General features: G+C 36.3%; 1 protein-coding gene across 1 annotated transcript in view; it reads left to right on the top strand.

Moving 5' to 3' along the window:
- Positions 1–13342, top strand: part of MAST4 (microtubule associated serine/threonine kinase family member 4) — a 293670-nt gene that overhangs the window by 39727 nt on the left and 240601 nt on the right. The gene's annotated exons all lie outside the window — the stretch shown is intronic.

Raw genomic sequence — 13342 nt, 5'->3', positions numbered from 1 at the left:
GTTATGTAACTGCTTCTAGAAAAAAGCTTTAAAACATTTACCTTTGTTGGTATTATTTATAAAAATTCAAAAATGAAGCCCATTTATAACTATTATTGTGATTAGATTTTGCTTCTTTGTAATATGATTCAAGAATTGAGCAACGTAATTTTAATTGTGACCACAGCTCTATTATAAAATGGGCCCGGGTAACACATTTCGTTTTCCCAGCCACATCTTTAAAAGTGGAACGTTTTATATTAAAAGCACAACATTCTAAAATGGCTATGGGTTGTTTTTAGGTTTTAGGTTTCTTGATATTTAAATATTTGCACAAGTGTAATACGTATTTTACTGAGCAAACTGAAAAAAATCTGCTGTATGATACTTGTAGTGTGAATTGAAAACAAACTGTCTCTGAAGCAGGTTTGTTCCATATATTGTTCTAGGCTCCCTGCTTGTTTTCTTTTTTTTTTTTTTTTTTCTCCCATGAAAGTACCTGTTAGACATCTCCTGCTGATAAGGCCAAACTGAACAGCAGCATGGACAAAGCATTCTCTTCACTAGCAGCTAATTAGAGATAAAGCATCTTCCTATTATTTTCTAGCACTCTAACAAACCATTGTGCTGTAAAAAAAAAAGTATCCTTGAGACCATTTTCTACTGTATACTGAGTATACTTTATATTTTTTGTGTTTGATAAGATATCATATCAAATGTACAGCAATGAGTATTTAAAGCACTCTTGTTTTTCAGAGAGTTAGGAGAAATTCCAATAGTTTTTTCTAGTTTAGTAGTATTTGAATGCAATGAAATCAAGAGGCATATATGAAAAATACAAATGTGCAGCTCTTTTTAAGAATTACCATATTAACAAATGCATGCAGTGTAAGTTCATGAATTTGGCCTGGTATCAACCAGTCCTTGTATATCAGCCCTGGATTTTTTTAGGAAAGAATTAGTACAAGTAGCCAGTCAGTTCATGTTTTTACAAGAAATATCCAAATAAGAGAGAGCAAAGCAGAGAAACAGAGAAAAAAGCATGTCACTGATTTGCTCTGTCCTTTACTGCCCATCCTCAGGGAGCGGAGGGTCCACGGTCACCTAGACTCAAAGGAAGTTGGTTAAATGACAATGGCCATCAAACTGAAGACATCATGCAGCAGAAAAAGTATATTAGAGGAAATATCTGTATTAAAGGTGAATATTCAAGCTGAAGGTTTAATTATTCCTCTGGGCTGGTCAGTTTGGGATTTCGTTCCACCACCAATATATTATTTTTTTGTTTTACTAATGATCTCTCATTGTGCTTTCCTTTGGTGATTTTGCAGGATGAAGGTGTTCTGGGTAGATTCCTGGATGGATGGATTTTGAATAGATTTTAAAACATATATAGTAGATTTTTTTTTTTTTTTTTAAGGTATGGACCACCTTTTAGCATACCTAGACCCCTGTAGCAGTGGACCCTGCGGGGGCAATTGTTTTTGTGTTTGGCTGAATTCTTGCTTTTTACTTTGGTTGACAAGACATTGTATTGAGGCCATTGTCCTGGGATCTCTGTAGTGCATTGTGGTCCTGTTAGGTTGTTCCTTGTCTGGGGTTCTTGGCAAGTCTACTGGTCCCATTTATGTTCCAGTTCGTATCCTGCTTTTCACTGCTTTAGGATGTCCCAGGAAGTTGCAGAATATGGCGTTTCTTAATAAAAACAAATATTTTTTTAAAGAACTGAAAGTTGCATCTTAAAGTTCAAAGCCACACAGGTCCCTTCCTTCTGTTTATGGTCTACTCATGGTAATACAAATACTTGAGGATTGCTGAAACGGGGTTGAGTTATACCAGCTGCTGTGTTTGTTTGTTTGTCAGTGGCCTATAACTATTGGTAGTGGCAGCAAAATTTAACAGTTGAAAAATCTTGTGTTTTTCAGTGGATTTAAGAAAAAGATTTACAAGAAGTTCCTATAAAAAGAAAACCTTTCCTGAGTTCATCAGGTCAATACGTGCACGCTTCCCTTATCCTCAAAACAGTTTAAACTACAAAATATATCCATTGATCTTTCCAGAATTCCAGTGAGTTCATATGTTTTAGCCTTGCCTAGATAACATATGTTGACAAACACGCTTCTGTACCCCAGAATGTCAATCCTGCTACTTTATTGAAGCAGCAGGTGAATGTTATCACCCTAGGACGGGAATGTTTGTTACTGAAAGGACCATCAGTTGAAGCTTTAAAAAAAAAAAATGTAGTCATCTAATGAGACTGGTAAACTGCAATTTTTTTTTTGTTCTTCCATTTACATACATAAAAGCACCACATACTGCACTGTTGTTTTTTTGATAAACTACAAAAGGTAACAAGTCTTTCATAAGCATTAAAAAGTGAAGAAGCATTGTCTTGTATTTTCTATTTCTCTTATTCATTGTCAAAAATAAAGTTTATTTTTAAACACATTCTAAAATCTAAATTTGTCTAAGCCCTCTGTTTTCTAATCTTTCGGTTATTCAGTTGTCGCCGAACAGCCCAAAAAGTATGCAGTGAGCAATAGTTACTAATGGGTCCAGTGGTCCACCAATCAGTGATGCAGGTAAGATATGACTTGGGTAATAAGGATAGTATTTAGAATCTCTTTTCTGGGGAAAACATGTGAATGAGTCAGATGTCTCTATTTTCTATTTCTATTTTTTCCTTCAGTAACACAAACTTAAAAATGAATATTTAAAAGTTAGTATGTGCTAGAGGAAAAACAAACACCAAAATTAGCCGAGATGTCAGAAATAGATGATATTAACATGTAGCACGCACAGAAGATGGTAATTTCTGTGAGCACTGGGGTGTAACACACTCCCAGTCCTTAGAGGGGTGAAACTCCAGTTCAACATTTCCAAATGCAAAATAATGTAAATTATTTAAAGTAAACAGAAGAATCCTTAGAGAAACTGCAAAATTAGGAGTTCATTGTTGATCAGATTTGGGGATGCTTCACAAAAGGATTTACCAGCAGGGGAAAGGAGGTGGTTCTTTTCTTAAATGGATCTTTAATCAGACCTCATTTAAAAGGTTGTGTTTACATCTGAAGATACTGATGAGATATTACAAATCCATAGACCAGCAACAAAAATGGTCTGAGGGATGAAGCGTATTGGGAGAGAATGCAGGAACTCATTGGGCCTGATTTATTAAAGCTCTCCAGGCCTGCAGAAAATACACTTTCTTCAGTAAAGCTGGGTTGGGTGAACCAGCAAACCTGGAATGGATGTGGTCCAGGATTCAAAGCATTTGCTAGCAAAAAGCAAATGACATTAAAGAAATCCATTCCAGGTTGGCTGGATCACCCAGCTTCAATGAAGAAAGTGTATTATCTCCAGCCTTGGAAAGCTTTAATAAATAATAAAGCTTTCCCAATTCCCTAAAATTGAACATTCCTTTTTTTTTGTTCACTTTTGGTGAGTAAGTTATACCATTTGAGTTTTTTTTAAGTTTAGGTTTTCAAGAAGTACAAAAATACCTAAAGAAATCTGTCCTTTGTTTTTTCAGACTTTATGGTTTCTTATTAGTTATCTTGAAGGATTAAACTTTGTTATTGAGATTGCAGTGTTCAACCTAGAATTTTTTTTTTTTAAAGCTGGGTGGGAAGAAATTGTAGGTGGGTGGCAGCCCCTGCATTGTGACCAAACTCTTTAGTAACCACCTAAAAACAGCTGGTATTTACTGAAAAATACCGGATGGTGAGCTGGGGGGAACACAGAGATTGGGATTTGATGAGTAGTTCCAATGAGGATTCCAGTAGTTCCAGTTGGCAAACAAACAACTGGGAGGTCTTCACAGACACCACTCAGGGCACAGCAATTTTGTATGTTTTCAGCCCACTAAAAAGACTTAGGAGATGTGCATGTGTTGCAAAGATGTGTTGCTTCCTATTTCCCCAAGACATTCTTTGTTATCCTGTATAATACTCAATGAAATAACAAGGAAAGCCTCGGCTTTTTAATATGTAGTGCACAATATGTTTTTGATTACAATTATTTCCCTTATGGTAATTGTGCCTTAAATTGTGAAGATGTAAAAATGTACTCCATTTCATGTTTTAGCTTTGCTTTTCCTAAGATTGTTTTTTTTTTTTTTTTAGAATTTAAGTGTACATTTATTGGGCACAGCATTTGTTTTTTAATAGAATAGTATATCTGGTATATCTAAGGGAATAGCTGACATTGTTCGGTTTCCTTTTTAAAAAAATATTATTATATCTTACGCTCTCTTCCTGTCGGATTTGTGCACAGCATGTAGATTTTATTCAAATTGCTTTGAAATAGCATGAGGTGAGATGTAAAACTGGTATAGGTTGGGTTGTCTTTCAATACCGCTATTCAGAAAATGGCTTCATACAGGGATGGATCTTTGCATATAATTGTAAATATCCCTCTCCATAGGATGAATCATACCATTTTTTTTACCCTTTTGTATAAAAAAGGAAGAGTTTGAGAACCTGTTATAGATGTTGGCGTTAACTTAAGCCAACCATGTATGGCAAGCTTTTTCCTTCAGCTGAAAAGAAGAACCAAATAATCGCCAATTCGCTGTGTCATTGCCAAGATAAATATTCAGTGTATCATTCTTGTAATTTGGAGCAGCTCTGAGCAATAACATTTTTAAAATAGGGTGAATAGGCTTACCCCCAGTACATACCAGAGTGATAGGCAGAGTGGCATGCCTGCTGTTCATAATATATCGTTTTATTATTTTTTGGTATTTTGTGCCATTCTTGGAAGAAGGTAACCTTGGTAAACTGGAAAGATAATAGTCATCAAAATGTAAGTTAATTTGTAAAATATGGCAGTATGTGTTTTTTTTTTTTTTTTTTTTTTAATCCTTATGTTCTCGCTTGTATGTTCTGACTTGCCAGGGCAAAGCTGAGGCTAAAGAAGAGCTATAACATGAAACTACATTTTACTATGGCTCGGGGGTGTAATACTGTTGTAAACCTGATGACTGAGTAATGTAATGTGAGCCAAGTACAATGGGTGTGCAGTCTGCAGTGCTAGTACATTGTGCTTACTGTTCTAGGTGAAGGTAAACCTGTCTGTTTATGCTAGACTACTCTTCTTCCGTGCTGAAGGTGGCAGATAGTAAATTTATGAAATGTTTCCCCACTTTATGTATGAAGACTGCTTGAAAAATCCTTATGTTTGATATGAGGAAATGCATGTTTCCTGCACTATGGCAGTTCATGGTGCCTTACAAACCCATTGCAGATCCCTGTTCGCTAGGAAATTGGAAGGGGGGTGGGAGACCACTTTTAAAAGGTTGCATTTACATAGAATTTTCTACAAGGTAAGGTAGCACAGCAAAAATGGATAATTGACTTCAAGGTTTTATCTGCATTCCTAATGGTGTCTTTGTAGAAGCAGCATAGTTTAAATAGACTCTGAATTGGGGAAGGGGGAAAAAGTACTGTAAGTAAAAAGCAGTTTCTCTGCACATATTTGCAGCATTCATAAAAATGTTCCTAATATTGCTAAATCTCTGCCATTCTGACAAGTTTTAGCACTTTCTGATGTGGCTCCACTGTGCTAACACCTGTACATCACTGTTGGTATTCCAGTGAAGTGCCAGACAAAATGCATAGGGATGAATTTTAGTGGCAGTCTTAAGTGTTTCTGCACCAGGAAGTGGCCACCAATTGACATAAGCCCTTTTCTTACTGACACCAATACACACCTATAATAAGGTCTACTCCCACTGAATATAAATAATTACAGCCACTTCTCTAACCACCAATGTAATCAGTTCCTTCTACCACTATTCAGAAATATGTTTATTCCAGGAAGCAACGTAGGAAGTCAATGTGGACCTCCGCTGTGATAGAGAATTTACACGGACCACCAATGTAACAAATGCATTTATGCTGATCATCAATGTAACGGGAATTAAAACGTTCTGTAATGTAACAGGGGTCTGTACACTGCCTGCTAATGTAATGGGGAGTTTACACAGACTACCAGTGATATGGGGAATTTACACTGAGCACTAATGTACCATGGGAACTTACACTGATTATCAATGTATTCGGAACATTGGCACGGACTACTAATGTCAGCTTTTCACTAACTACCAATGTAACAAATGGTGTACTTCAATGCTCTATCCTTGGACTCTCTTCTTCATCTGTACTCCCTTATTGAGACAATTATTATGTTCAATAGGGTTTTAGTATTAATTCTATAGGGTTGACACCCAAATATACAACTAGTGTAAGGTTGCATTTTTATTACCACTAATGTAATTGGGGAGTTACACAGGCCATTATTGTAACAGGGACATTTACATTTATTTAAATATAATTCATAATTAGGAGAGGATGGTAGCTTTGATGTTGCAGCCCATTGTGGTTTTGTTGGGCAGTGTAATGATGTAACATAGTCCATGTAGGTTGTAGGATGATATAATGGTTGTTATTGTAGATAATCTTGTTAGGTAATGTGCAGTTAAGGGAAGTAAGTTGTGTAGTTTTACCTAATGGTGTGATACAACATAATGTATTGTTGTAGTTATGTGGTAGTGAACTATTAGGCTCAGCTTGCTAAATTCATTAGTTATTTTATCTCTTAAAAAAAAAAGTTTATCCTAAAAATGTAGGTATGAAATAAGCATGTTCTGAAATATCATTTCTCACAATTCCATGAATGAAAATAGCATATTTTGCTTTTCATTACAATTGTTTACACATAGATGGGAGAAATTATCCTTACAGCAGATTGGGATTTCTGAACAGGGACCTATTGCTAACCTTGTCTGCCACTAATGTGCGGATACCTGCAGATGTTTGCACCCCTCCTCCCACTCCATTAAAGTCTCTTAAAAGTTTTGGACATTTAGGTTTTCTTTCTATAAGTATCTATATATTGGACTTCTTGACTTGAGGTTTATTCTCTGTATTTGTCTCTGCCAGGTCTGTTGTGCTTTACTACATATTAATTTATCTACAGTGTGTATAGTAATGTGACAGAGTGTGTTGTACACATGGAGGACAATGGCTGAAAGACTAGGAAAATGAATAGTAGAATGGAGGGCCTGGTCTGTTAAGTGTTGAAGAAACTAAAAGTTCCTGCTTCTTAAAAGTACAATTATTAATACACAAACTGGTTCTTTTTAGGCGCTATGAAAAGTGCCGGCACACAATAGAACAGCTGAACCTACCTAGACAAAATGTTATTTTTTTTGTGAATGGCATTCTTTTTGTGAACACTTACACCTTAATTCATTCTCTATGGGCGGTCGAGGGTGAGGTACAACATGTAGGAGGGCGCTCCTCAGGGTGTAAGCAGGTGGTAACTGCACCACAACCTCACCTGCACCACAAACTGCACCACAACCTCACTGCCAGCCTGAATAGCCCTAATGCTATTTGAGACTTAAGCTACGTACACATGTGCAATAATTGTTGTTAGAAAGGAATGATTAATGACAATCATTTGATAATCCTGATAAAGTGCAGAACGACAGGCCAACAACGCGATGAACGAGCAATGTTACTGCAAAGGAATGACCATCCGTTTGGGCTATGCTCATTCACTATCTTTTCTGTGTACGGTCGTGTAGTGATCGTGAATGGTTTTGCGGTACACTTTCTCCAGTATACATCGGTTCCTGCATCGTTCAAACAATCGAATCTAGTGTGGGTACATCATTGGTGGATTAAATTTGAACAATCGCATTGTATGCTTTAGAGCTTTCTTGGTTTTGCCCTGGGCCTAGGGTTTTGGCTGACATAAGTTCTTCAGGGCTCCCAATTCAGAAATCCATTCATTCTAGTAAAATGACTTTGGATATATTCTTTAGTGTGATTATACTTTAGCCTACAATATGTGAAAAATTCTTATTGGTACCTGGGTTTATACTTTGAACTGATGCTTCTATTGTACCAACAAGTATGGCAAAAAAATTTAAAATTGTAACATAAATTATAGAATACACAACAAAATTAAATTTTCAGCATGCCATCTTGGTATTTAACCAGTCATCGGTTCAAATTGTCCCATTAAGTTATAGTATCAGGATAATTCACAAAGCAAATATTCAGCCTACAATGTAGACTCCTACAGCAAAATATTTTTATCTCCATTACTTGGCTCTGTGAACAGTATTTAACGAATGCGGTGATCTGTGCTGAGACCTGACATCAAGTTGGGCATGTGGAGAATACATGAAATATTTCTCCTAATGGCATGGAAAAAAAAGGCTTCCCTCTGTTTTATTTCACATGAAAACCTGGCAGATTGACTGATCCGTCCTTTTGTACAAAAGAGCAGCTCTTCTTTCCTGACTTTGTTTTTTAAGGTCACATCACAGAATGAGAAGAAGAGATACCTGATGCGCTTACATATGAGAAGAACATTGAACCAAAAAAGATGGCAATTCCCTGAAGATGTTAAAAATAAGATGTTATAGCCTTGATGTTTGCCCTGGTTTTCATGTGGATTTAGCTTCTCATACAGTAACAACTTAGTAGTACAACTGCTTTTGCCTGAGTGAACCAAGGAATGTATTTTTATCGGTATTGATTTTTATTATGGTCACTCTTTGTTGTATATAAATCACTACATCTTAAAGTAACTATACCTTTTTTTCCCCTGTTTCCAGTTATATTTTGATTGATGTTAAATTATATATATATTCCATTTTATTTATTTTTTTATTTTTCACTACTCTCTGGGGCCATAGATTTTTTTTTCTCACTTCCTGTTCTGGCAAGACCAATCTTGGCAAAAAGGAAGCCATTGAAAATTTGCAAAGTTCTTTTTCACTGCAGTGGTCATAGATGCATAGATCAGGAATTCAGACTTTGATCCGAGTCCCTCTCCCAATCAAAATAATCATTATCTCAAGAGTGGAATGCATCTGTCAATAGAACTGAACAAGTCCGCTACCTCTTCATCCAAGGCAGGTCTCCACTAGTCTGGGGACTTCCCTCTGATTGTAAGGAACACAGAAGGCACACAAAGATGTACAACTTCTGTTCCCTACCCCAAACCAAATAATTGATTCACACTATATATTCTCCTCCTGCTACAGTGACATTACAAATTAAATTCAACTTCCGAGTTTAAATGGGAGATAATTCCTGTTATAGGGACCAAGAGGAGGGATTTTACAGAACTAGGTCAATGTAATAAAGGAGGCTATGAGACACCACACAGTGGAGATATGAGGGTACTTTATTTCTGAATAATATTGTTACACAGTATTTATATAGCACCTACATTATGTCATCATCACATCATGTCACTAGCTGTTCCTCAAAGGGGCTCACAATCTAATGTCCCTACCATAGTCATATGTCTTTAATACAGTCTAAGGTCAGTTTTTTTTTTGGGAAGATGCCAATTAATCTAACTGCATGTTTTGGAATGTGGGAGGAAACCAGAGTACCCGGAGAAAACCCACACAAACGGGGAGAACATACAAACTCCTTGTAGATAGTATCCTGTCCAGGGTTCAAACTTGGGACCTAGCCCTGCTAAGGTCAGAGTGCTAACCTCTGAGCCACCAATCCTGCCCATATCTCTGTATCTATCTCTCTGTATCTGTTAGCACTGCAGAGAAATTAAACTTAAATTTGCTCAATGAACACATTAATTGAGGTCTTAGCATTTTCCTTTAGATTTTTCCACCAGAATCTTGACAGGCTACCAGCTGTGTAATGAAAACAACCAGTTGGTAAAAATAGACTATACCACAATTTTTGAGTCCTTTCTGTGATTTTAGAAGATGAACAACTTCACATTAAATGCATCTGGAGATGTAAGTGATGCTGTTTTTTAAGGAATATTTTACTGTTAAGCACGTGCAATGATTTAATGTCTAAGATTTGGATTTTAAAATGCACATTGCTTAGATCAACATCTACATTTTTTTTACACAGACATCATTACATGACAGTTACGTCAGCTGCCTCGGATTATGGATTAGATCACATTCTATACATAGTAAATGTTTTTTTGTTTTTTGTTAGTAGTAAATTGGTTATTTTAGGTGGTTGGTTCTCATTAGTCAGTCTAGTGCTTGTTATTGTGAAATACTGTACTCTGTAATAGAAGTCCCTTGCTGCAGAGCCTCCTTATCCCTAGTGTAGAGTGAATGTTCCTTCCATGCTGCTGCTGTTGTATTAAGCTTTTATCGCAGTGTGTCCCTGTGTGATGTGAGCCCAGCTGGAGCAGTGCTCTGAAAGCCTAATGATAAATGTGTTTGGAATGCTGGGAAAAGGAACATTTTATGGGTTAGAATGTAGTCTTTAAAAAAAGTATAAAAGTTTCAAAAACTGTGCAAATTTTTAGGCATATATGAGTCAGTGAAGCTGAAAGTGACTAAACATTCATGCAGGTGAATCCTTTATATTCATGTTTTTTAAAATGACATGTTTGATCCACTGCCCGTGAATAGTTGGTGAAAGTCACATTCACGTTCAATCCTTTTTTTTAAATTTTTTTATTTATTTATTTACTGGTGCATTAAATAGACAATTATTAGTGTGTCAATGAACTTATGAAGACATGCACATAAAATGCAATTATTTTATTATTACACTGGTCAACAAACATTTTCTTGTCAAATAAACTAGATATGCCTATGTATACAAAAATAAATTTTTGAAATACTTAATGTCAATATATTATATATTCAATTACAGAACTAATCGCAAAGAAGTCATTGAAAAACTCCATTTTTATGATTTCCTTTTATGCTGATGATCAGGACAATCACATTGAAGGCTCCAGCAGTAGTCTGCCATCTTGTGTCTATCCCATCTGCCCTGATACCTTTCTTCCATCACCTTTATAACTTGATGGAACCTCTCTCCTTGTTCCTCACTGAAATCTACAAGTTTTCTTGAAATTTTTGCAAATAGCTATAGAGAGAGTGTACCTTTATGCTCATAGTAGCACCCAAATGTTTAAAGTTTAAAAGCACGTTTTGTACCAGTTCTTCATAATTTTGTGCTTTATGGTTACCCAAGAAGTTCTTGACAACCATGACATAGCTGTGCCAGGCAGAAGCTTCAGTATCAGTCATGTAATTTGTGAAATTTGAATCATTTATCAGTTTCTGAATCTGCGGTCCATCAAAGATTCCTGTTTATTTATTTTTTCAGTATTCAATCCAGGGAAGAATCTACAAATGTATTTGAAGCAATCACCGTCCTTGTTCAGAGCTCTAACAAATTGCTTCATTAATCCCAACTTTGTGTAGTGGAGGGAGAATGATTTTTTCTTTGTCAACCATTGGCTTGTTAATAATGTTCGCTGCACCTTTTTTCATTTTTGGAGGCCATGTCACTTTTTTTTCCAGAGATCCTTTTTGGCTCTACTATCCCACAAGCAGATGAAACATGGGTACTTTGTGTATTCACTTTGCTGTCCAAGTAGGAAGTTCACCATTTTTAAATGAACACATATAGACCATTGGTGTTCATGATAGCAATGCTTTTGTAAGACCATTTGGATATTTTCATATTCTTCTTCAAGCTTTGTTGAGTGACCAGTTGGAATTGATGCATAGCAGTTGCCATTATGCAGTAAAACAGATTTCAAACTTTGAGTGGAACAGTCTATGAAAAGCCGCCAGTCTTCTGCTCGGTATTCTTGTACTCCTATATGGGCTAGTAGTTCAAGGATGTTACACGAAGTCTCCATCTTCACTGAAATATGATAGGAGTGTCACCTCTCATTGTATAAACCAGTATTTTAACTTCAGTCTCAGACAGTTCTTTTCTTTTAGCCTGGATGCTAAAAGTTCAGATTCTTGTTTTGACAGACTTAGGTCATGTATTAAATCATTGAGCTCTTGTGAGAACTGCTGGTTTGATGAAACACTTCCTTCATATTCACTTCCACTACAAACTCCTGAATTACACTCCAAACCCTGTATATCCTCCATGTCAGCTACAGGAACATCAGGGAGTGTACTGAACTCTGGTACGGGAACATCAGCACCATGCGGCACAGGTCGTCTTGCTGATTCCAAGTTAGGGTACTCCCACTTGTTTTTCTTATAACGATTGAAACCTTTTACATTCACAGCACAAAAATAACAATTATTATCATGATTTTTGGGCTCTCACCATACCATAGGTACACCAAATTTCAAACTTTTCAGTATTCCATTTTTCCACTGATGTAGACATTCTACACAAGTTTTGGGGAATGGGACCAAAAATTATTTTGGTCCCCCAGTTTAATATTAACCGCAAATGTAGCAAAATACATTAGGGTCATTTAAACAACTTCTTCTTGAAGAACTCATATTTCTGTAAAAAAAGAAAATGTATAAATAAAAAGAAGGCAAATGAAAGTTTCATGAAAATAATGCTACATTTATTATATTAAAAATCAAAACATCGGTGTAAATAAGGATTGATGATAATATGCTGTGTTAACATTTGTTGTTGGTAAAAGTGGATAGAGCCAAATCAGTGAGACTGATGTCATTTCTGAGTGCAGCAGACCTGAAATACACTAAATATATTGAAAAATCCTTGGCAAGTGAAAAAAATATGTTGAGCTGTGGTATTAATCACATCGCTCATTAGTATAAATACATTTAGTGATGCACACTAGCATACCTTCAAAGCAGCCCCTTTTTCTTAATAATTCATAGCATTTCAGACTCCAAATGGACAAATGGGACAAAGTTTGGCAAAGCTGGAGTGGATTTGAACAGCCATAGAAAAGTTTATAGTGGGGTTTTGGAAAATTAGGGCTGAGTGTTACAGTAAGTAATATTAAAAAAATATTCGGCAACCCATTGTAGCACAGTTTGTGACTAATGACGTAGCTGGAGGCAGCCAATAACAGAAGTTGGGGTAAGCTTTTCAAGGTGAAAAAAGGTTCTGTCGAAGTCATCACCGTGGGCCAAGACAAACTTTCATATTTTCCTTGTTGGTAACCAGCTAACATGTAAAGACCTACTTAGACACATTTAAAACCATAGGGAGTCCAAAGCAAGGGTAACGTAAATACCAGTAATGGGAGAGCTTATTCTTACAATGGAAAGGATTTTGTACTTTCAAGCCATAAATCCTGAACTAGGATACAAAGCAAGATGTTTGATTTTTCGGAGTTCACTAGCTGCCGGCTTGTTCTAACTCTGTGTCTCAAACATTGAGTCATCGATAGCTGAGCAACTAGCATGTCCATGGGGCAGTACCACAGTGCAAGCTGCATCGTTGTGCTCTGTAAAAGAACAAAAGAGGTTACCAACACTGTATTGAGATCCCCAGATACTGCAGTTCTTCTGCCCTTCTCTCTGTTTTTTTTTTTTGGCAATTTTACATTTAGTAGACTTCTGCATCTGGATTTAGATAAATAATAT

Source organism: Pyxicephalus adspersus, chromosome 6, assembly GCF_032062135.1.
Source record: "Pyxicephalus adspersus chromosome 6, UCB_Pads_2.0, whole genome shotgun sequence".
NCBI classification, from domain to species: domain Eukaryota; kingdom Metazoa; phylum Chordata; class Amphibia; order Anura; family Pyxicephalidae; genus Pyxicephalus; species Pyxicephalus adspersus.
This window is presented reverse-complemented; position numbering and strand designations above follow the sequence as displayed.